General features: G+C 44.5%; 2 long non-coding RNA genes across 2 annotated transcripts in view; both read right to left on the bottom strand.

Moving 5' to 3' along the window:
• Positions 1-4,212: 4,212 nt before the first annotated feature.
• LOC145423654 (uncharacterized) lies at positions 4,213-5,380 on the bottom strand. Its single transcript, XR_013904713.1, has 2 exons — positions 5,182-5,380; positions 4,213-5,095 (listed from the first exon to the last, which is right to left on the bottom strand). It is a non-coding gene; the product is annotated as an uncharacterized LOC145423654 (long non-coding RNA).
• A 4,851-nt stretch (positions 5,381-10,231) lies between these two features.
• Positions 10,232-22,533, bottom strand: part of LOC145423385 (uncharacterized) — a 265,513-nt gene continuing 253,211 nt past the window's right edge. Inside the window, exon 2 of the long non-coding RNA XR_013904437.1 lies at positions 10,232-11,882. This is a non-coding gene — a long non-coding RNA (uncharacterized LOC145423385). The remainder of the gene's footprint in view (positions 11,883-22,533) is intronic.

Genomic DNA, 22,533 nt, shown 5'->3' with positions numbered 1-22,533 from the left:
TGTAATCAAGAAATGTGTGTGCAAATTGTTACGAATTTTTTTTTTAACCCTGGAGAACCCATGGGGTCAAATTTGACCCCATGGTTTCCCTAGAAAACCAATGGGGTCGGCTCTGACCCCATGGGTTCTCCAGGGTTAATGTAGCAATACAATAGCCATTGCCTATTGCCGTGTTGAATTCTCCACAAATAACCAGCTTCAATCACGGCTGTAGTTGTTTAACTGAAGTTATTGCCTTGCAGAAAGGATTGTAAAATGATTCTTTAGTCAAACGTGCATATTCTTCAGTGGAACTACAGCAGGAGACTATTGTCAGCTTAATCCCATGAACAGAAGCTCGAGGCAACATGATTCTTCCTTCCAAGGTCCAATGATCTGACATGGGGTGCCAACACTATTGCTACCCAAACAAACAACTGTGCTCACTGAATACCTCAGGCAGCAAAAACCCAAGAACAAGGAAGAACCATCATGGAAGGACAGGCCCCTGCACTGTATGTACCACTAGCAGATAGAGGAAGTGGCTGACAGCCAGAAGTCCTACAAGTGACTGGACAACGCTGGACTGAAAGACCGCACAGAGGCACTAATCATGCCTGCACAGGAACAAGCTCTCAGCACAAGATCCATAGAGGCTTCGGTCTATGGGGTAAAGATGCCCCTGTGACAATCCAGCACATAACAGCAGGGTGTAAGATGCTAAGGCCGCATATTGTGATGTCCAGTGCCCACCCCGAAAGAAGCAGTAGGGAGGTCCCAGACAGAGCCCCCATGACCAAAAGGCAAGAGCGCCAGAAAAATCAGGCAATGGACAGTCAACCCCACCTGATGCTGTTTATCCTGGCACAAGCCAAGGAGAGGGCCCCAGGCACCTGGGAGAGATCTGCTGCCACTTACAGGTGGTAAAATACATTTTTAGCTTTAACTAGCTTAACTAAAAATGTATTAGTAGATTTATACTTATTTTTTTCTCCACAAAAGTAATTTAATTTCTTCAGTTAATTACCCAGATGGAATAAAGCCTTAAGGCAAAGGACCCCAACACTAGCATCATGTAATAAGGATAAAAAGTTGTAGTCATCAGGCATTTTTATCTAATGACAGAAATTTCACACCATGTATATGCAGAACCTCAGCATCTCGACAACATTTTTGTTCCACATCATTAATCTGCAGTAGCTTCCTTAGTGAGAAAAACAAAATGGAATTAATTAGGGAGATGCAGGAAACCAAGTTGAGGAATTAATAAAACTTCATTCCTCGTTAATGGACACCAAACAAATGATGCCATTATTCTTTAAAAGGCAGGCTGGCTCAGTGCACTGGCTGCTCATTTCTGTCTCAATTACAATGCAGAGAGAGCACCATTTTCTACCTTTCTGAAATTAGGTTTCAATGAGAAAATTTAATTAGGAATTACAGCTCAGTGAAAACAGCAATTGAAAACAAAGCCTCTCATTTTCCCTTTGCAACTTTTCCATATAAATTCAGATTTGTTTAGAAAACGGATTTTTTTCTTTTCTTTTCACGAGCAAACTGGAACATGACAGCCTGGCATTATGGCATTATTAAGTGTGGAAGTGCTCATGGGAGGACTCCATTCAACTTACCTGATATCTGCCAATCTAGACAATTCAATAGGAGCATCAGTGATCTATTTCTGCTGTTATTATTTGATTCCTGAGAGCAGCACATGCTTACATCCAGCAGATGTAACTAATGAAATGCACTTTAGCCTGAGGATGAAGATAATGCTCTCCCTGTGTGATTGTAACCATATGTCATCTACAAACACAACAGGGGCCAAACCCATTTGGTCACAGCACAGGCATGTTGCCGCTGTCCCCAAGGGCTGATTTCCCTGTTAGTTAGCCACATGCATTGCATTTCTTCCTGTAAACAGGTTTAGTCTGGAAAAGCAGTGGAGGCACAAGTGTTGGAGGGGTTAGCGGGGGTCAAGCAGCAGTGGAAGGAATCAATATGTGATGAGTCAGAGGGAGTAGAGAGCTTTCTTACCTGAGGATAGTAAGACCTTCCCTCTAATCTACTCAGGAAGAAAATTGCAGAGCTCAATTTAAGACCTAACCCATGAAATTAACACCTCCAGCTTTCTTTTCTAGTACCAAGAATAATTTCACAGAATGGGCAGGTTGTTTGAAACTTTTCAAAGTGAGAGAGACCCTGACTTTATTTTGAGATTCACCTTATGTGCCTTCTTTTCCACAAGGGGGCTGAATGTGGCAGAAATGTAGTCGGCAGAGTGTTCAGATAAAATTGTTCAGACAGAAAAATGTAGAGCAAGAGAATATAGGAGTGACGCTTTGCTGTTTGCATAGATGATGATGTTCAGCAAAATATATTCAATTGGAATTATAATTTTTGTAATTGAAAATCTTCCACTTACACATTTGGTGTATAATATATGTAACAAAACAACTAGAAATGCCTTTTTTAACCCCTACAAGCCCTTTCCGTGCAGATAATCAGGTTTTTGGCTAAGTCTGTACAGGTGTTTGTGCAGTTATTCTTGTTCCTCAGACAGACAACGGAATCACCATAAGAATAATTGGAAATTGTTGGGATAGTTGGGATCTGACATTTTTGTCTTTCTAAAGATTCTTTAGGGTTTAAAGGCAGTATAGGGGGTAGTAGAGGAGGTCTTGATTCAGCGAGGAAGGTGCAAAAGGATGGGCAAGCAGGTGACAATGAAATGGCTCTGAAGAGCAGTGCCAATGACCACCAGGTGAGTAATCATCTCAAGTGACAGAAACGGCATCCATCTGAGGTGGGTGAGTGCACATAGAGGTAGAGGCTGAGGCTGGCTGAGTTAAAACTGGAGACAAGGAAAAGAGATGTTGTCACACACGGAGCAAATTATTAACAGAACTGGTCTGTTTATCACACTGGTTAAGCTGATAATCGGGCAAACACTGGACAGTCACACTGGTTCTATTGAACAGCAGTTGATTGCAGTGTTGATTTGCAGGTAGGTAATCTGTGGAGGAGGAGAGACTGAGACTCCAGCTCCACCCCGGTGGATCCCTTATGTGTCAGAAGTATTGGAACAATTGAGATGCATTTTCTCAAAACACAGTGCCTCTGTGCTTTCAAACCCCAAAACACAAAATTGGTCCACCCTTAGGATTGGGTCCCCCGGCACAAACAGAGTAATATAGTCTACGGTGGTAAGTGCCAGGAGGATTGCCATGATTTATACATTGGGGATACCAAACAACCTCTGGCTAAGCAGATGGCACCACACAGAAGAGCTACCTTGTCTCTGCAGTCTATTTACACCTACAGGCCAGTGGACACTCTTTCAATGATGAGGATGTAACATCCTGGACAGGGAGGAACGCTGGTTTGAGCGCAGAGTCAAGGAGGCCATTTACGTGAAAAGGGAAATCTCTAAATCAAGGAGGGGGCCTAAGGATCCATCTGTCACCATCTTATAATGCTGTGATTGCAGCCATTCCCCAAGTCTCTGTGAATGGGACTCATGGACATTGATCAGTGGTCTTTGATCAATGAGCTTTGATCAGTGGTTGTTGATCAATGGTCATGAGAATTTGCATATTAATGATCAAGCAACTGACCTCTCAGCCCAATGTTCCTTCAGTGGTGCTAGTTTCAGTCATTATGCAAGTGTACTGTTTATAAGACTGGGGAAACCTGCAGTCAGCTGAAATTGAAGAACTCACCAGTGTTGCCAACTTAGAGACTTTGTCACTATATTTAGCGAGTTTTCAGACCCCCTTAGCGACTTTTTTTCTAAAAAGCAACTAGTGACAAATCTGGCAACTTTTGCGGGTGTTATTAGGAAGACATAGGATGACTTTTTGATGTGAAAGCACGTATCGCTCTTACTCTCAACAACCAGTGGGTACTGCCATGGGCACCTCGCCCGTGCCAAAGTGCTCACAGGCGGCGGATCATCCTCACACAGCAGTCGCCCCCAGCTGCTGTCAGAGCAGGAGATGTTCACCCCTACACGTCCAAACTGCAAATGACTCGTGAATGAGCAAACCTGCTGCTCCCGCCCTGACTGTAATACAGTCAGTTCTTCTTATATCCTAAGTTTTTAAGGATCACAAGGTTTAAAACTACTTAAAAACACACACACTTTGTGTGTCTATGTGTGTGAGTACTTCTTTTGGGTCACTTCTGCCGGCACAAAGCCCAGATAAAGGAGGAAGGTTGGAATTATCAGAATCAGAATCAGAATACTTTATTCATCCCGAGGGAAATTAGGGGTTACAGCAGGCAGCACGCTAATGGCGCATGCGCACTCACAAAGGAACCTTCTGACCAACTTTACACAAACATCACATTGGGCAGACATGTCAGAAGGTAGGCTGATAGGAAAAAAACAACGAAAATACACTACATGAGGTAAGAGGAGGAGAAAAAAAAACTCCACTCAGACTGAGCTCCTAGTGGGAGAACAGTTTGATAAAAGAAAAAACACCTCAGCACAAAAGCACATGACTATCAATACACCATAGAAACACGAGACAAGCAACAGGGGCGGGTAAAGGGTAAGAGAGAGCCGGTGTAGACAGCGCATCCGGTCCTGCAGCATCTGTGCTGGTCCAGTTGACTGCTATCATCCCCGGTAGGGCACAAGCATCGAAGGCGTTGGAAAGGGAGGGGGATGAGTGAGTGCTTATCAGTGTAAGTGTGTGTGTGTGCGTGTCCATAGTTTAGCTGAGACAGTGTCCTTCGGCCTATCAGGCTAAGTAAACAGTCCTCCAGCCAATCCAGGTGTCCTTCATGGGGCGGGAAGAATAGTCATCACACAGTCGTTATCAGGGAGTTGTTTTGGTGGGCTCCAGCCTTGGGCCTGCAGCTGGGGCCGTGGTGTCCAAATGTTGAATATTGTTGATTTCTCCTTTGTGAGCAGCTCGAATTCTAGCACTCCGAGGCTGGTCTCTCGATCTCCCGTTGAAGAGCTGCGAGCCTCCCCATGATGGTATCAAACTTCTGTTCCGTGGTGTTGTCAGTCTTTTGATTCTGAGACCTCACAACTGCAGTGATCCGTTCCGCGATGTTTTCCAACTGTCGCTCAAGGGTCTCATTTTGAGCAGGCCTCTCTCTGATTAAAAAAAAACAAATTGCTAAAATAATTTAATTTGTAGTTCTAAATACATTCTAAATGCATTTAGGGTGTTTTTTACTCACTTTATGTGTCTTCCACGATGTTATTTCTCTCCCCTATAACATAGGTTACAATTACATAAGCATGGCCAATTATGCAAATTAGGTGATGACATCATTTAGCGACTTCTAGCGACCTTTAGGACAACCAATGGTGATTTTCCTTACTGAGGAGTTGGCAACACTGGAACTCACTTGGATGAGTGACGAAACATTTCTTCCACTGCAAACAGATCCAGATCCAGGTCCAGATGAACACAATCAAACTTTAGGGACTTGGATTAAAGGAATTGAAACCAGTGTTGCTTTATGAGTTTGTCTTTACTTTATAAATATATAAACCATGTCTATATATAAATATATAAACCATGTCTATAGACATGGTACACCATTAGCTCTAGCTGTTTATCGTTAGATTCATGGCTATCGCTACCAATGAATAGACACTAATGACACATAATGGGAATTAACATTCCCACATTCTCATCAAGCCTGTAGACTTAATTTTAGACACAGCTCAAGTTATTTAGTATCTTACTTACCTGTAAATATATAGACATAGTTCACCATTACACATTTGTACAGTCTCACACAGCTCTTGTTAGGCGCACTGCATTATGGTGAGTGGCTGGGCTTGTTAACTCCCACTAGAGCTGCTCATTTCAGAAGATACTCCCTCTTGTGGTGTAGCAGAGGAATAACCACCCTTCCAGCACTATGTATTATTGGAGACTGGGGCACACATTATTTTACAACAACCAAAGAAAATGAACAATCAGAACATTTTAACCAAATATGTTCTGCCTTTTATAACTTAAATCGGATATTATAGTTGTAAGCTGCCCTAGAGCTCCCTCTAGTGGCTGCTTTGGGTTCGGTTACTTTGGGAAAGGAAAAAATAAGAACGTGAAGAAGAAATAAAAGATGGCGGAAAGTGATACCGTAATGTTATCGTTCTAAGCTGATACGGACCTTAAAATATTGTTGCCTTGGACAAGATATGTCTGTAAGTATGAGTGTCGATAAAATAATTATTATCTTTTGTTTTGTGTAAAAATGGTACGATAATTTGTACATTTGAAAGTTTTATCTTGTTAGCTTGCAGTAAGAGTGTAACAAGCTAGTTTACAATGTTAGTTAGCTAATACAGTATTTTGTACTTTCAGTTTTACGATGGTCAAAGAGAAGGCAATGGTCAGAGGCCATTCTTCAATAAATCAGCGCAAAAAGGAAAATAAGTCTGGTTATTGGAGCATCGTTATCTCGCTGTCTAGCTGGTGAATCTAAGAGACTCAGGGCGCGGACAGCACAGTAAAAAGACATTAGCGCAGCGGGCACAACCACGAGGAGCTATTTTCAGCACATCAGTTATGAGTCTACGGTCAGGAAAGCAATATCAACTGGATCTTCCAGAAGAGGAAGAAACACCAGACCAAAGAGAAACAAAACAAGTGCACAACGCAGAGGATATGGAGAACAAGGATAATGCAAGCAATGCAGACACACAGGCGGAGTCTAGACGCTCGCGTACATCCAAGCGTTCATCCACAAGTTCTGCAGCACTTAAAGCACGAGCAAAAGCAGAGGCTGCACGTGCACAGCTGGCGTATTCAGAAAGAGAAGCAGCTATAATGAAACAAAAAACTGAACTTGAGGCTAATTTACATGTTTTGAGCTGTCAAAAGGCTGTTGCAGTTGCAGAAGCAGAGGTTGCAGTTTATGAAGAAGAGGAGGAGGGACTCTCAAAAAGTGAACTGCGCTATCCATTGGTGGGACCACCCGCCAGTCCAAAGCAACGCACAGCAGAGTATGTACAAAAACACTCAGATATTTGCCTTGAAGGATTCAAATTAAAAGTAGATCTACTTGCCTGTCACAAAGCTGCATGTGAACAATGCGAAATGGCTATGAATGCAGATATAGACAAAGACGGCTCACACAGTGCTCAAAAGGCTAATGTTAAAGTGGAACTCCAAACACAACAGAGAGAGAGACTGGATTCCCCCAAAACTTATCCGTACAACACTCTTCAAACATCAACAGAGACACAGGGTGTCCAGGATATTACAAGGTACCTGACACGTAGGGAAATGTTAAGTACTGGACTTTTGCAGTTTGATGACCACCCAGAAAACTACTGGTCTTGGAAGGCATCATTTCAAAGTGCTATTAAAGACTTACACGTTACAGCTCAAGAGGAGCTAGATTTAATGGTCAAATGGCTTGGAGTTGAGTCTGGTCACCAGGCCAAAAGAATCCGATCAGTCCATGTCTTTAATCCAGCTGCAGCTCTCAACCTTGTGTGGCAAAGACTCGAGGAATGTTATGGATCTCCAGAAGTGGTAGAAAATGCACTGTTAAAAAAGATTGAACAGTTTCCCAAACTAAACAACAGAGACAACACAAAGTTAAGAGAGCTGGGTGACGTTCTGCAGGAAATAGAATGTGCAAAAGATGGAGGATATCTACCAGGCCTCTCATATTTGGACACAGCTCGCGGAGTCAACCCCATTGTGGAAAAGTTACCATAAGGACTGCAGGAAAAATGGATTGCAACAGGAGCAAAGTACAAAGAAGAACATAAAGTTGTTTTCCCCCCTTTCAGTGTCTTTTCAAAGTTTGTAAGACAACAAGCCAAAATAAGAAACGACCCAAGCTTTGTCATCACACCTCCTGCCGACACAAGCTTCAAGAAGGAGAAAAGCTTCAGAGGCAGTAACAGGCAAGTGATTAGTGTACACAAAACGGACATTCCTACAGACACTAGTTCACCTCAAAATAGTTACAGCAAGCCTATAGAAAGCCCTGACAAGGTATGCCCAATACATAAGAAGCCTCACCCGCTTAAAAGGTGCAAGAGTTTTAGAGCAAAGCCCATAGATGAGCGCAAGTCATTTTTAAAAGAGAACAGAATCTGTTTTAAATGCTGTGGCTCTACTCAACATTTAGCAAGGAACTGAAGGGCTCAAATAAAATGCATGGACTGTGGTAGCGACAGGCATTTAGCAGTGCTACATCCAGGTCCACCCCCTGCTCCAGCTGAGAGCTCTGGAGCTGATAAAGATGATGGCGGGGAGACACAGGATAATGCAAATGCCTCAGTTGTTTCCAAATGCACAGAAGTCTGTGGTGATGAAGATAGCCCACATTCATGCTCAAAAATAAGTCCTGTATTAGTCTATCCAGAAGGCGAAAAAGAACAGGCTAGAAAGATGTATGCAGTTCTTGATGAACAAAGTAACAAGTCACTAGCTAAATCTCAGTTTTTTGAGCTCTTTAATATTAAGACACGCTCAGGACTGTCAGATAATGTTGGCAGAACAGCAGTAAACTTCATGATTGAGTCAATGGATGGTAAAGTAAAGCTCCCACTCCCAAACCTGATTGAATGTGACATGATTCCAGACAACAGGAGAGAGATTCCTTCTCCACAAGTGGCCATGAAGTTCTCACACTTACAGAAGATAGCTGAAAAAGTTCCTCCTGTAGAAGAACAAGTACCTATTCTGTTGATTTTGGGAAGAGACATTATACAGGTACACAAAGTCAGAGAGAGAATCAATGGGCCACACAATACACCTTATGCGCAGCGTTTGGATCTAGGCTGGGTTATAGTTGGAGAAGCCTGCATGGGGAAGACGCATAAGCCCCCTAGTGTGAGTGTTCTCAAAACACATATTCTTCAGAATGGCCGTGCTTCTTACCTCTGCCCATGTCCTAACACGTTTCAAATCAAAGACCAGTTAAACACCACACCTAACCCCAAAAAGGACAGGGGAAACACAAACACCAATCAACTGGGGGAAACTGTTTTTGACAGGACAAAAGATGATGACAAACCAGCACTGTCAGTAGAGGACAAAGACTTCATTGACATCATGGAGAAGGAGGTGTATCAAAATGAATGTAACAGCTGGGTGGCGCCTTTGCCATTCCGCTCTCCAAGACCAGAGCTTCCGAGTAACAGAGAGCAAACATTCAAGCGCCTCCAATTACTCAGAAAGACATTGGACCGGAACCCTGAAATGAAAAGACAATATATCATTGTCCACGACAATGATCTGTTATTGTATATTTTACAAATGTTTGTATGGGATATTGTATTTGTTTTAAATGTTATATACCTATGTGGTATGTGACTTTTGTTGCTATGATGCCAGGTCTCTCTTGGAAATGAGATTTTTAATCTCAATGAGATTTTTTACCTGGATAAATAAAGGATTAATAATAAATATCGAATTCATTCAAAACATGCTGGACAATGACCATGCAGAAGTCGCTCCACCTTTGGACTCAAACAAAGAACACTGGTACTTGCCATCCTTCGGTGTGTACCACCCACAAAAACCTAATCAGCTGAGAGTAGTCTTTGACTCAAGTGCAGAATTTGAAGGACAGTCCCTTAACAAAGTCTTATTAAGTGGACCTGACCTAAATAACACACTACTAGGTGTCCTTATCCGTTTTAGGAAAGAGCCTGTAGCATTTTCAGCTGATGTGCAACAAATGTTTTATTGTTTTGAAGTGAGAGAGGATCATAGGGATTTATCTGAGATTCCTTTGGTATGAAGACAATGATCCTGACCAAGGTATTTGTGACTATAGAATGAGGGTTCATGTTTTTGGGAATAGCCCTTCCCCAGCTGTGGCTATTTATTGTATGAGGCGTGCTGCAGTCGAGGGAGAAGAAGAGCACGGACATGATGCAAAGCAGTTTGTAATGAGACATTTTTATGTTGATGATGGTCTCGCATCCACAGCAACAGTGGAAGAAGCTGTTGAGACACTCACAAGCGCTCAAAAGATGCTGGCACAGTCAAACTTAAGGCTACATAAAATAGCCTCTAATGACCACAAAGTAGTGGAAGCATTTCCTGCTGCAGAGAGAGCCAAGGATCTAAAAGACTTGGATTTAGAGTTGGACGACATACCCCTGCAAAGGAGCTTGGGGGTACTGTGGAAACTTAAAAAGGACTGTTTTACCTTTCACGTCACCACTGAACAAAAGCCGTTCACCAGGAGAGGTGTCTTGGCCACTGTTAACCAGAGGTGGGACCAAGTCATTGTTTTGCAAGTCTCAAGTAAGTCTCAAGTCTTTATCCTCAAGTCTCAAGTCAAGTCTCAAGTAATGTCAGGCAAGTCAGAGTCGAGTCTCAAGTCACTGGTGTAAAAGTCCGAGTCAAGTCACAAGTCTGAAACTTTGAATTTCAAGTCCTTTCGAGTCTTTAAAAAAAAAAAAACGAAAAAATAATGTTGCAGTTATGCTAAATGTAAATGTTAGACCATGTAATTTTAAAATCTGTGTTTTTCTCAACACATGACAAAATAGTGAACTTAGAAAATATACACAAATTGTGAAATTGCACCTCTTTAAAATGCAGCTCAATTAAACCTAGCTCCAAGAATAATTTTCACCGACAGTTCTGAGATAAGCTGCATGTTATTCTTGGATGCGGTTGTAGGACCGGCTTTAAAATCGCATGACAAAAATATCATACACATTAAAAAAAACTGCATCACCAACGTAGCCTGGACAACATTTGCTAGTTAGATGAAGTCAGCTATCTCATTGTAGCATATTTATATGCATATTTATAATTATACGCTTCTTGGAGTGAGCGCATACACTCGTGAAGTTTAGTAACTTCAGGTCACTGCAACAAGCCCAGGTACAGTTTACCGACGGATGGGTACAGGACCTTGAAATGCACCGTGTAGAAAGTAAAGACCATCGTACGTATCATAAGTTTACCAGTCTCACAAATCGTCTTCATAAATACACATTCGTTAACAGTTTATTAATATAACCTTTGAGCTCAAGGGTAATTAATTAGTAGTGGAAATAATTTCTGGTACGCGTTACAGAAATGTAGCAGTGACAACAATATTGTATGCTGTAATCGTACTGGGCAATTAGTGATACAAAACAACTGTTTTATCCTGTGAATAAAAGTATATGTTTTTGTCAGTGTACCATAATAACAGAAGCGAAACGCAATATTGTGTCAGGACAATTCACTATTTATGCACAATAAATAAAGGAGCATAGCGCGACAATTTCTGTTCAGCGCCAGACTTGCTTGTAACCTATATCACCAATTATGTTATGAAAATGACGTATTAACTACTAAAAAACTCTGACCTTCGTGTAAATGCTTGGAGCAGACTAACCTGTGAGCTGGAGGGTTCTGGGACGTTATATTTGATCTTTGAATGGCTGCAATCCAGGCCATCTGTCGCCTCTTTGTTACTTCGGAAACATGGCTCGAACAATTTCTCTTCAACGACGTAATCCGATAACAACCGATCTCTTTACCCGTCGGCTTCCCGTGGCTGTCATGCGACCGGCTATTGCAGTTAATAATACAACAGCTTCTTGACATTTTTGTGTTTCTTTTTATCGCTGTGTGACTGATTTCAATTGAAAGCCTGCGTGCGCTAGTACCGCTTGCCACGAGTTCCCAGAATCCTTTGCGGTTCTACCCGTGAATGACGTCACATTTTCAATCTCTATATATGCATGTTAAATTTTATATTTGGGGTAAAATATCAAGTCTTTTCAAGTAAACCGGTTCAAGTCCAATTCAAGTCCCAAGTCATTGGTGTAAAAGTCCAAGTCAAGTCACAAGTCTTAGAACATTTTTTCAAGTCAAGTCTAAAGTCATAAAATTAATGACTCGAGTCTGACTCGAGTCCAAGTCATGTGACTCGAGTCCACACCTCTGCTGTTAACAGTCTGTATGACCCGCTGGGTTTCGTGTCACCCATCACAATGCAGGGAAAAGCTCTTCACCGTGAATTGACCTCAGAGCAAAAGGACTGGGATGAATCACTTCCTGCAGAAACAGAAGATGAATGGAGCAGATGGAGAAGCTCATTGAAGGATCTTGAGCGGCTTCAGATACCGAGGTGCTACCTCTCGTTCTCCCAGGCCATTGCTGTGAAAAAAACTGTGAATATTTTCAGATGCCTCCACCATGGCATAGGAGCAGTGGCATATCTGAGAGCTATTGATGGTGAAGGTCAGTGGCACACAGGTTTCATCATGGGCAAGTCCAAAGTAGCCCCAAGACCTGCACACACTGTTCCTAGATTGGAGTTATGTGCAGCAGTGTTAGCTGTAGAGATGTACGAACTCATTAGAGATGAGATTGACATTGAAGTAGACACTGTCAGATTTTTCACAGACAGTAAAATTGTGCTTGGTTACATACACAACAACACAAAGAGGTTCTACACTTACGTGGCTAACCGAGTGATTAGAATCAGAAAGACTACACATCCAGCACAGTGGTTTTACATAGCCACTAGTGACAATCCAACAGACACAGCCACTAGACCAATTGCAGCTTCTGCATTGGCTTCTACAAACTGGTTTAGTGGTCCTTCCTTTTTGACACAACATGACATAGAGAAGTCTCACTGGGATAGTTTCACACTGATCGATCCTGACACAGATGCAGAGATCAGACCTGATACAGTGGGGCAAAAAAGTATTTAGTCAGCCACCGATTGTGCAAGTTCCCCCACCTAAAATGATGACAGAGGTCAGTAATTTGCACCAGAGGTACACTTCAACTGTGAGAGACAGAATGTAAAAAAAAAAATCCATGAATCCACATGGTAGGATTTGTAAAGAATTTATTCGTAAATCAGGGTGGAAAATAAGTATTTGGTCAATAACAAAAATACAACTCAATACTTTGTAACATAACCTTTGTTGGCAATAAAAGAGGTCAAACGTTTACTATAGGTCTTTACCAGGTTTGCACACACAGTAGCTGGTATTTTGGCCCATTCCTCCATGCAGATCTTCTCGAGAGCAGTGATGTTTTGGGGCTGTCGCCGAGCAACACGGACTTTCAACTCCCGCCACAGATTTTCTATGGGGTTGAGGTCTGGAGACTGGCTAGGCCACTCCAGGACTTTCAAATGCTTCTTACGGAGCCACTCCTTTGTTGCCCGGGCGGTGTGTTTTGGATCATTGTCATGTTGGAAGACCCAGCCTCGTTTCATCTTCAAAGTTCTCACTGATGGAAGGAGGTTTTGGCTCAAAATCTCACGATACATGGCCCCATTCATTCTGTCCTTAACACGGATCAGTCGTCCTGTCCCCTTGGCAGAAAAACAGCCCCATAGCATGATGTTTCCACCCCCATGCTTCACAGTAGGTATGGTGTTCTTGGGATGCAACTCAGTATTCTTCTTCCTCCAAACACGACGAGTTGAGTTTATACCAAAAAGTTCTACTTTGGTTTCATCTGACCACATGACATTCTCCCAATCCTCTGCTGTATCATCCATGTGCTCTCTGGCAAACTTCAGACGGGCCTGGACATGCACTGGCTTCAGCAGCGGAACACGTCTGGCACTGCGGGATTTGATTCCCTGCCGTTGTAGTGTGTTACTGATGGTGACCTTTGTTACTTTGGTCCCAGCTCTCTGCAGGTCATTCACCAGGTCCCCCCGTGTGGTTCTGGGATCTTTGCTCACCGTTCTCATGATCATTGTGACCCCACGGGATGAGATCTTGCGTGGAGCCCCAGATCGTGGGAGATTATCAGTATTCTTGTATGTCTTCCATTTTCTGATGATTGCTCCCACAGTTGATTTTTTCACACCAAGCTGCTTGCCTATTGTAGATTCACTCTTCCCAGTCTGGTGCAGGTCTACAATACTTTTCCTGGTGTCCTTCGAGAGCTCTTTGGTCTTGGCCATGGCGGAGTTTGGAGTCTGACTGTTTGAGGCTGTGGACAGGTGTCTTTTATACAGATGATGAGTTCAAACAGGTGCCATTCATACAGGTAACGAGTGGGGGACAGAAAAGCTTCTTACAGAAGACGTTACAGGTCTGTGAGAGCCAGAGATTTTCCTTGTTTGAGGTGACCAAATACTTATTTGCCACCCTGATTTACGGATAAATTCTTTACAAATCCTACCATGTGAATTCATGGATTTTTTTTTCACATTCTGTCTCTCACAGTTGAAGTGTACCTCTGGTGCAAATTACTGACCTCTGTCATCATTTTAGGTGGGGGAACTTGCACAATCGGTGGCTGACTAAATACTTTTTTGCCCCACTGTAACAAGTTTTGTTACCAAAACCTCAGTAACACAGCTAGAGCCATGCCATTTTGAAAGATTCTCTCATTGGATGAGATTGTGTCGCACTATTGCATCACTAAAGCGTGTGGCAGCATCATTCAAGAAAACAAACACAGAAGGTAAAGGCTGGAAGTGTTTCAGTGAAACTAACACCGCAGATGAAGCGTCTAAAGCAGCAAAGTTCATCATTCACACAGTACAAAGTGAAACGTTCAAAGAAGAGTACAGATGCATAAAAGAAAATCTGCCACTTCCAAAACAAAGCTGTCTTCAAAGGTTAAATCCAGTTATTGATGAAGATGGGCTCCTCAGACTAGGAGGTCGATTGGCACCTGCTAACCTAACAAAAGATGAGAAACATCCACTCATTATCCCAAATGCTCATCATATAGCCATCCTTCTTATTAGATACTATCATGAGAAGGTAGCGCATCAGGAGCGTCACCTAACAGAAGGAGCGCTCAGAGGTGCTGGATTTTGGATTATTGGCAGTAAACGGCTCGCCTCTTCTGTTATTTACAAGTGTGTACTTTGTCGAAAGCTTCGAGGACGACTTCAGACCCAAAATATGGCAGATTTACCTGTGGACAGGCTGACACCAATGCCACCGTTCACTAGTGTAGGATTGGATGTCTTTGGACCCTGGACGGTCACCACACGTCGTACCAGAGGAGGAAGTGCAGACAGTAAACGCTGGGCTGTGCTTTTCACCTGCATGTCCACGAGAGCTGTGCACATTGAGCTCATTGAAACAATGTTAACATCCAGCTCCATCAATGCGCTGAGGAGATTTTTCTGCATCCGTGGACCTGCTCAAATACTCAGATCTGATAGAGGTACAAATTTTGTTGGAGCATGCAATGAGTTGCAAATTGATCACAAGGACACAGAACTAAACTCATACCTGCAAGAGAAAGGATGCACATGGCTGTTTAATCCCCCACACTCATCGCACATGGGTGGATCGTGGGAGAGACTTATTGGAGTAGCAAGGCGCATCCTAGATGGTATTCTGTTGAAAGCCGTACATGTCCAACTAACGCATGAAGTGTTAAGTACATTCATGGCAGAAGTAATGGCAATAATGAATGCAAGACCACTTGTACCAGTCTCAACAGATCCAGACAAACCAAACCTTCTCACTCCAGCAATGCTCCTTACACAAAAGGTCAATGCATTATCTGCACCAACAGGAAGCTTTGGACCGCCAGACCTCTACTCAAAGCAATGGAAGCAAGTACAGTGTTTGGCAGACTCTTTTTGGAAACAGTGGAAAAGTGAATATCTTTCAACACTACAGCAAAGGAGAAAATGGACTGATGATAAAACAAACATAAAAGTTGGTGATGTTGTGTTATTGAAAGATGCTCTCGCACACAGAAATGACTGGTCCATGGGAAAGGTTGTAAGAACATTTGAGAGCAAGGACAATAAGGTTCGAAAAGCAGAAGTAAAGACTGTGAAAGATGGAAATGAAAAAGTGTTTTTGAGACCCATCGCTGATATGGTTTTGCTTTTATCAAGTGATAAATAAGTGTTTGAAATAGCCCTAAACTGTTCAAAATGTTTATTAGAAAAGTTTGTTCTAGTGGCACAATTATATTGTACCAGGCGGGGACTGTTCTGCCTTTTATAACTTAAATCGGATATTATAGTTGTAAGCTGCTCTAGAGCTCCCTCTAGTGGCTGCTTTGGGTTCGGTTACTTTGGGAAAGGAAAAAATGAGAACGTGAAGAAGAAATAAAAGATGGCGGAAAGTGATACCGTAATGTTATCGTTCTAAGCTGATACGGACCTTAAAATGTTGTTGCCTTGGACAAGATATGTCTGTAAGTGTCACAGCTGGCGGAGGGAGCCGTGTGGTGTGGAGGAAAAGGAGGACCCAAGATGCAGCGAACTGATGACAGAGTGATGTTTATTTACAAGGTGGTGGTGGTGGCAAAAACAGGCAACTCAACATGAGCAATTACAAACCTAAACTGGGAGAAACTAAAGACAAACCTGAGACCATACAAAAGGGGTGCGGGGCAGAGAGACGCAGAGACAGGAACGAAACACCATAGAATGCAGAGCTACACGGAGGAACGCAGTGATACATGGATGAACGCAGACGAGCCGACGAGGAGCACAGGCAGACACCAACTATAAATACACACACCAGGTAATGAGGAAATGGCACACAGGAGGGGACACAGCTGGAACTTAATGGGCATAACGAGACACAGACCTACAAAGTAAAACAGGAAATCTAGAACCCGAACCGGACACAAGGGGGGAGGACACAGAATAACTAGAACAGAGGGAAATAGTCACAAAACACAAAACGCTTGGTCAACGACCCAGGACCATGACAGTACCCCCCCTCCAAGGGCTGGCTCCAGACAGCCCAAAACAAAAACAGACGACCAACCCAGGGCGGGCGGCGGGGGCCCAGGACGGAGGGACCAACACCAAACAAAACAAGCTCCAGCGGACCGAGGGAATTGTCCAAAACAAAAAACACACATGCTGGAGTACCAGGACAAAACACAGTTCAGGAGGCCGGCCCAGAGGCTCACAGCTCAGAAGTCCAGGACAGTTTATCTTCTGAGGCCGGCCACGTCGGCGACACAGCTCCGAAAGCCGACCGAGTGGAAGGCAGCGGTGGAGGAGCGGAGGCAGTTCAGGGGGCCGACCGTGCACACGGCAGCGGCGGCGACGAGGAAACCGTTCAGGCGGCCGACCGTGCGGACAGCAACGGCGGTGACAAGGAAACAGTTCAGGCGGCCGACCGTGCGGACAGCAACGGCGGCGTCTAGGAGGTCGTCCATAGTGACGATGACGCTCCACCAGCAGCCTGGCAGATGACCGCCGATGTCGAGGCGGCAGTTTGGGACCCGAAGGTGGCGTGGCCGTCGCAGCACCAGACGAGACCGAAGCAGAGGCTGGACCAGACGAGGCAGCTGATGAGGATGCTGAAGCAGAGGCCGGACCAGGCGAAGCTGAAGCAGAAGCCGGACCAGGCGATGCTGACGAGGATGCTGGAGCCGGGCCAGGCGATGCTGAAGACACGAAGGCTGGAGCCGGACCAGGCGAGGATGAAGCAGAAGCAGAGGCTGGACCAGACGAGACTGAAGCAGAAGCAGAGGCTGGACCAGACGAGACTGAAGCAGAAGCAGAGGCTGGGCCAGGCGTGGGTGAAGCAGAGGCTGAAGCCGGGCCAGGCGTGGGTGAAGCAGTGGCTGGACCAGGCGACGGCATGGGTGAAGACACAGAGGCCGCAGCTGGCGAGGATGGAGACACAGAGGCTGCAGCTGGTGGAGATGACGGGTCTTGGGGCTGGACGGGTTCCTCGGGCCCCCCAGCTGACGAGACAGGAGGCTGGCCGGGCTCCTCGGGCCCCCAAGCAGGCGAAGCAGGAGGCTGGACGGGCTCCTCGGGCCCCCCAGCAGGCGAAGCAGGAGGCTGGACGGGCTCCTCGGGCCCCCCAGCGAAAACAGTCTCTGGACCAGTGGGCACCGGGGCCCCTGGAACACACAGGTCAGAACCAGTAGGCGCACGGGCCTCTGGCAGGCACAGTTCAGAACCAGCAGGCGCACGGGCCTCTGGCAGGCACGGGTCAGAACCAGCAGGCACACGGGCCTCTGGCAGGTACGGGTCAGAACCAGCAGGCACACGGGCCTCTGGCAAACACAAGGCAGACTGCAGCTGCACAGAGCATTGACCCAGCTCGGGCAGCGACAGCCGGATACAGTCCTCAGCTGGCTTCTTAATCTCCAGGGGTCCAGAGTCGGCCAGGGGCTGGGACCCAGCCTCTGGGGAGGCCCTGGAGTGCGTCACAGTCTCTGGGCTGGCCAGCTGTTGCGGACTGACAACTGCGTTATGTGGTGTGTCTCTCTGCTTGACATGAACAGGTGAAATACAGCGCTTTTCCGGTTGAATGGACTCGACTTGTAATACAGGCGGAGCTGGTGAAGATGGTGGCTGAATAGGTGGCTGAGCTGATAATAAAGCTGATGAGTCTCTTGCCAACAGAGCTATTGACTGAGCTATGGATTGTAACCCAGTGTCTAATAGGTCTGGCTGTGACTGTAATGGAGGTGGCGATTGAGTGGCTAACAGAGCTAGTGGCTGCTGGGCGGCTAACTGAGCTACCTGCTGGGCAGCTGGCTCAACAAACACAGCCCCGGAATAAACAGTCATTCGAGCTGGCGAAACAGACGGAGTGTCTTTTCCACTCACCACAGCCGGCAGTTCCGAAGTCCTACTCTCCGGCTGTGGGGCGACGCGCCGACGGCGCGATCGTCGCTTCCTCCCGGGCGAAACCTCCGGCGGGCCGTGCAAAACCTCCGGCGGGCTGGGCAAAATCTTCACCGCCGGGCTGGGTTGGGAAGCGGTAGCGGCTGGAGGGCGAAGGTGCAGCTCATGAAGGAGGAAGTCCCGTGCCAGCGGGTGAAGCGAGTCTAGCAGCCAGGAGTGTGCAGAGAGTAGCTGCTGTAGCCTGGCTTCTACAGCGCGGTGGAACTCTTCTTCCTCCTGCTCGAGCCACAGGTTTACCAACCTTGCGACAGTGTCGGTTACCTCCTCCCGAAAATCCTGGGTAAGTGCGAATGCTTGTGGGTCCATGTTGGTCGGCTCGTACTGTCACAGCTGGCAGAGGGAGCCGTGTGGTGTGGAGGAAAAGGAGGACCCAAGATGCAGCGAACTGATGACAGAGTGATGTTTATTTACAAGGTGGTGGTGGTGGCAAAAACAGGCAACTCAACATGAGCAATTACAAACCTAAACTGGGAGAAACTAAAGACAAACCTGAGACCATACAAAAGGGGTGCGGGGCAGAGAGACGCAGAGACAGGAACGAAACACCATAGAATGCAGAGCTACACGGAGGAACGCAGTGATACATGGATGAACGCAGACGAGCCGACGAGGAGCACAGGCAGACACCAACTATAAATACACACACCAGGTAATGAGGAAATGGCACACAGGAGGGGACACAGCTGGAACTTAATGGGCATAACGAGACACAGACCTACAAAGTAAAACAGGAAATCTAGAACCCGAACCGGACACAAGGGGGGAGGACACAGAATAACTAGAACAGAGGGAAATAGTCACAAAACACAAAACGCTCGGTCAACGACCCAGGACCATGACAATAAGTATGAGTGTCGATAAAATAATTATTATCTTTTGTTTTGTGTAAAGATGGTACGATAATTTGTACATTTGAAAGTTTTATCTTGTTAGCTTTCAGTAAGAGTGTAACAAGCTAGTTTACAATGTTAGTTAGCTAATACAGTATTTTGTACTTTCAGTTTTACAATGGTCAAAGAGAAGGCAATGGTCAGAGGCCATTCTTCAATAAATCAGCGCAAAAAGGAAAATAAGTCTGGTTATTGGAGCATTGTTTTCTCGCTGTCTAGCTGGTGAATCTAAGAGACTCAGGGCGCGGACAGCACAAAATATAATATTGTAAATATAAGATTAAGAGGGGTGTCTTGTTCTGTCAATTTCGCCTTTCTTGTCCTTACATAGATGACACACAAATTACTTATTAACGGGAAGGTCTCAATGTCACAATTTGTGGACGGAAATCGGGCAGAGAGAGAGGTGTGGATCCAAACGCAGACACGGATACAGAGGAACGATTAAACAGAAAACAAGCCTTTATTTTAGCTGCAGAAACACTACAAAACAAAAGCAAAGGAAAACCGAGAGACGCTAACTAAACCTATACAGGGAAAACTAACCTGAACCTAGAATACCAGAGACATGGAGGGAATGACACACAGAGGCAACACTGAAGAAAACGCAGACGACCTGATATGGAGTAAGGGGCAGCACACGCTATAAATACACACACACGCAAGGAAATGCTGAAGAGGCAAACAGGCAGGGAACACAGCTGACACTAATCAAACATGACGAGGCAGGGACGAAACCAAACAGAATACATGACCAGAAACACGGACCTCCAAAGTAAAACAGGAAATGCACAGAAACACAGACTGAAGGGGGAGAGAGAGAATACGGAGGAGCATGGGGGAGAGCACAGACATGACGAGATGGGGAAACACGGAACAAAAACTTACATAACTATATAAACACACAGAGGGAGACACCGAGGGCAACTACACAGGGGGAGACTACTAAATAACCAGGGAACCAAACAAGGAGCAAAAGAAACTCAAAACAGGATAACTAGACTCTTAGTGAGTAAACTAAAGACTAACAAAGTGAACTTTATACATAAGTTATAGTACAAAATAACCAAAACACAGGAAAACACAAATCAATGGGTCAAATGACCCAGGACCATGACTTTTAAAGACCTGGATAACTCTAATTTCCTGCTTCCAAATTGAGATAGGCAGACAGTTTTAATGTGCATATTAAACACATATGTAGGACTGCTGTCTTGCATTTGCATAATAACTTTTTAGAAACATCCTCTCTCAGAGTATTGTTGAAAAACTATTTCTTACATGTAAAACTTCAAGGCTAGACTATGATATTTCATTATTATCGGACTGTCCTAAAAACTCCTTGAAAAGCCTTCAGTTGATCCAAAATGCTCCCACAAGAATGCTCACAGGGACCAGAAAGAGAGATCATATTTATCCCATATTGGCTTCTCTTCATTGACTCCCAGTTAAATTAAAAAAAAAAATTCAAAGTCCTTCTCCTTACATGCAAACTCTTAAAAAATCAGGCCACATCTTAACTAAGGCCTTACAGGGAGTGCAGAATTATTAGGCAAATGAGTATTTTGTCCACATCATCCTCTTCATGCATGTTGTCTTAATCCAAGCTGTATAGGCTCGAAAGCCTACTACCAATTAAGCATATTAGGTGATGTGCATCTCTGTATTGAGAAGGGGTGTGGTCTAATGACATCAACACCCTATATCAGGTGTGCATAATTATTAGGCAACGTCCTTTCCTTTGGCAAAATGGGTCAAAAGAAGGACTTGACAGGCTCAGAAAAGTCAAAAATAGTGAGATATCTTGCAGAGGGATGCAGCAGTCTCAAAATTGCAAAGCTTCTGAAGCGTGATCATCGAACAATCAAGCGTTTCATTCAAAATAGTCAACAGGGTCGCAAGAAGCGTGTGGAAAAACCAAGGCGCAAAATAACTGCCCATGAGCTGAGAAAAGTCAAGCGTGCAGCTGCCAAGATGCCACTTGCCACCAGTTTGGCCATATTTCAGAGCTGCAACATCACTGGAGTGCCCAAAAGCACAAGGTGTGCAATACTCAGAGACATGGCCAAGGTAAGAAAGGCTGAAAGACGACCACCACTGAACAAGACACAAGCTGAAACGTCAAGACTGGGCCAAGAAATATCTCAAGACTGGTTTTTCTAAGGTTTTATGGACTGATGAAATGAGAGTGAGTCTTGATGGGCCAGATGGATGGGCCCGTGGCTGGATTGGTAAAGGGCAGAGAGCTCCAGTCCGACTCAGACGCCAGCAAGGTGGAGGTGGAGTACTGATTTGGGCTGGTATCATCAAAGATGAGCTTGTGGGGCCTTTTCGGGTTGAGGATGGAGTCAAGCTCAACTCCCAGTCCTACTGCCAGTTTCTGGAAGACACCTTCTTCAAGCAGTGGTACAGGAAGAAGGCTGCATCCTTCAAGAAAAACATGATTTTCATGCAGGACAATGCTCCATCACACGCGTCCAAGTACTCCACAGCGTGGCTGGCAAGAAAGGGTATAAAAGAAGAAAAACTAATGACATGGCCTCCTTGTTCACCTGATCTGAACCCCATTGAGAACCTGTGGTCCATCATCAAATGTGAGATTTACAAGGAGGGAAAACAGTACACCTCTCTGAACAGTGTCTGGGAGGCTGTGGTTGGTGCTGCACGCAATGTTGATGGTGAACAGATCAAAACACTGACAGAATCCATGGATGGCAGGCTTTTGAGTGTCCTTGCAAAGAAAGGTGGCTATATTGGTCGCTGATTTGTTTTTGTTTTGTTTTTGAATGTCAGAAATGTATATTTGTGAATGTGGAGATGTTATATTGGTGTCACTGGTAAAAATAAATAATTGAAATGGGTATATATTTGTTTTTTGTTAAGTTGCCTAATAATTATGCACAGTAATAGTCACCTGCACACACAGATATCCCCCTAAAATAGCTAAAACTAAAAACAAACTAAAAACTACTTCCAAAAACATTCAGCTTTGATATTAATGAGTTTTTTGGGTTCATTGAGAACATGGTTGTTGTTCAATAATAAGATTATTCCTCAAAAATACAACTTGCCTAATAATTCT

Source organism: Astatotilapia calliptera, chromosome 22, assembly GCF_964374335.1.
Source record: "Astatotilapia calliptera chromosome 22, fAstCal68.1, whole genome shotgun sequence".
In the NCBI taxonomy this organism is placed as follows: domain Eukaryota; kingdom Metazoa; phylum Chordata; class Actinopteri; order Cichliformes; family Cichlidae; genus Astatotilapia; species Astatotilapia calliptera.
Note: the sequence above shows the minus strand (reverse complement) of the source record. Positions and strands in the feature narration are given on the sequence as shown.